Here is a 3,255-nt window from a genome sequence, read left to right on the forward strand (position 1 = left end):
GCTCTTGCAGAAGTTCTGGGTTTGATTTCCAGCACCTACACAGTGGCTAACGACCATCCAATAACTCCGGTTCCAGGGGATCCGATTCCCTCTTCTGACCTCTGAAGGCATTGCACAACACAGAGGTATTTACATACATGTGGGCATAAAATATTTTTTTTAAAAAGCCAGTGTGGTGGCTCATGCCTTTAATCCCAGCACTCTGGAGGCAGAGGCAGACAGATATTTGGGAGTTCCAAGACACACATGGTCCACATAGTGAGTTCCAGGCCAGCTGTGGCTACAGGGAAACCCTGCCTCAAAAACACAAAAATAAAATAAAATAAAAAATTTAAAAGAGGAAGTTGATGCTGGGCGTGGTGGCGCATGCCTTTAATCCCAGCACTCCGAAGGTAAGCGGATCTCTGTGAGTTCAAGGCCAGCCTGGTCTACATAGTGAGTTCCAGGACAGCTGGGGCTACAGGGAGACCCTGACTCAAAAAGACCAAAAAAAAAAGAGGGAGTTGTTTCCTGCGGCAGGTGAGATGGCTTAGCTCGTAAAGGTGCTTGCTGTGCAGACCTGCCAGCCTGAGTTCAATCCCTGGAGTCTACAATGGTAGGAGAGTTATTACATTTGGTGTTTGAGTGTACGCACAAAAGAAATAAGTAAATAAATATTTAAAATATTTGTTTCCTTATTCCTTTCTAGTCTGTCTGTATTACTTATTTGTTGTTTTACTTTGTTTGTTTGTTTTTGGTCTTTTAGAGACAGAGTCTCCCTGTAGCCACAACTAGCCTAGAACTCAAGAGGGAGACCAGGCAGGTCTTCATCTCACAGAGATCCACTTCTGCCTCCTGAGTGTGCCACTTTGCCTGGTGTTTTGTTTTTTGAGACGGAATCTCATGTAACTCAGGCTAACTTCAAACTATGTAACATAGAATGACCTTAAACTTCTGATCCTTCTTCTGATCTTCTACCTTGTGTTGGGATGACAGGCATACACCAATTTCAGGCTTTGCCTTGTCTTTATATTTTAGTTATTTTTATTTATTTTGGATGTGTGTCTGTCAGAGGTTAGAGGACAACTTGCAGGAATAATTTCTCTACTTTTTCTACTATGTGGGTCTCAGGGATCAAACTCAGGTAGTCAGGCTTTGTAGTAAATACCTTTGCCCACTGTGCCATCTCACCAACCTAAGGATGTATCTTGCCAATGTGGTAGCACATGCCTTTAATTCCAACACTGGGGAGACAGAGGCAGCAGTATCTCTTGTGAGTTCAAGGGCATCCTGGTCTATATAGTGAGTTCTAGGACAATTGGGGCTACCCTGTCTCAAAAAGACCCCCCCAAAAAAGGACATATCTGTATCTTTTTGATCTTTCTAAAAGAATAAACTGGCATTTTAAGAACACTTTAAAGGACCAGATTAAAAAAAAATGTGAAGAACGGACTGGAGAGATGGCTCAGTGGTTAAGAACACTGGTTGTTTTTGCAGAAGACCTGGGTTCAGATCCCAGCACCCACACTGCAGCTAACAACTGTCTGTAACTCCAGTTCCAGGGTATCTGACGGCCTCTTCTGTCCTCCACAGGCATTTCACAATACGGGTGCACTTACCTACATGCAGGCAATACACTCATACACATAAAATAAAAATACTAAAAATAAAATATTTAATAATAAATAAGTAAGAAAAATTTAATGTGAAGAAAAATGTATGCATTTCTTAACTTGAGTTCCAGTGGGGGAATAATATTTCAAATTTTTGTTTTCTAGATTTTTGGATACTTTAGCAAATTAATTTTTGCTGAAAGCTACATGAGATTAAGCCAGTAGAATCAGTTTCACAAGGACACAACAGGCTTTTCATAAGATGTTGTACCTCAAAATACAAGTCCAGAAACATGGAATTGTTTACACTGAAAATAAAATTAGGAATCTTCTTTTTTTTTCACAAATAATTGGTTTCCTCTATTTGGTTCAGAAATTCAGTGTAATTGGCTTGTTCTTAACAAAAGAATTGACCTGTCAATACATTTTGGATGTACATGAGCAAAAATAGGGACAAGGAAAGCCTAGCCCTTGCCACTTGATGTAGAAGTCATAGGTGAGTGAGCAAAGGTCAGAACTGAAATAGCTTGCATGTCTAGCTAAAGAAATGGTAGGTGTCTCTGTCATCATGTCCCTAGAGCACACCAGCTGTCAAACCATCAAGAAGCATGTGACAGAAAGGAGACAGAAAAATATAGTGCACATAAATGTATATACAAATATATAATAAACTTTATAGATATTAACCAGGGGGGAAAAGTGAACAGTTATTTAATGAATTACAAGACAACCTTATAATCACAAAACTTTTCTAATATTGATCCCATAGCTACAATATCCATCCTGAGAGCTGCAAAGCTAATTGTTCAGTTACTGGCATAATTAATCTCACTCACCATTCCTCACTTCTTCTAGGGACTAGTCAAATTTTAATTTGATTGTAGATATGTTAGCACAGATATTTTTCATAAAGTTTTGTGAGTATTTTTCTGGAGAAGAGGAACAATGTAAACTGTAAGAGAGCTTGCAAGAACTGAATATGGAGATTAAGTTTAGGGGCAAACTGAAGCAATTTAAGAGCTAACGAGGACACAGAAAGGGATATTTTGGGGCAGTAGATTCACAGCTTTCTAGAAAAGCACTTGAAGGGAATTCCTAAGAAACAAAGTAGGAACAATGTGTGTATCTGAGAACGAAGCTCCAGGAACAGCTTTGAAAATTCCACAAAGCCCTAAGGTTAGTGCACACCTGTAATCCCAGTAATTGAGAATTGGAGGCAGGAGGATCAGGAGTTCAAGGCCATCCTGGGATACATATCAAGTTCAAGGCCAGCCTGAGCAACATAAGATCCTGTCAAAAAGAAAGAAGAAAGGAAAGAAGGAAAGAAAGAAGGAAATGAGGGAAGGTGGGAGAGAGGAAGGGAGGGAAAAAGAAAAAGAAAAAGAAGTTCTGGAAACTATATGGACTGTAGAGTCAGGATTCAGGAAGGTGTAGGAAGAATAGTTTCTGTTTTTGTTTTCCCTCAAGTCCAGATAGCTCCAGGAAAGAAAACAAAGCTCTAGACTTGAGCTTTTCTGGGAGAAAAGAAGCACAAAAGTGGTCTTTTCTATGGTCTTGAAGAGGATTCTTTTTTTTTTTTTTTTTTTTTTTTTTTTTTAAAAAAAAAAAAAAAAAAAAAAAAAAAAGAGGACGATAAATCTTTCACTGTGATATATCAAAATAA

This window comes from Nannospalax galili, unplaced genomic scaffold (assembly GCF_000622305.1).
Source record: "Nannospalax galili isolate Female #2095 unplaced genomic scaffold, S.galili_v1.0 scaffold668, whole genome shotgun sequence".
NCBI lineage: Eukaryota > Metazoa > Chordata > Mammalia > Rodentia > Spalacidae > Nannospalax > Nannospalax galili.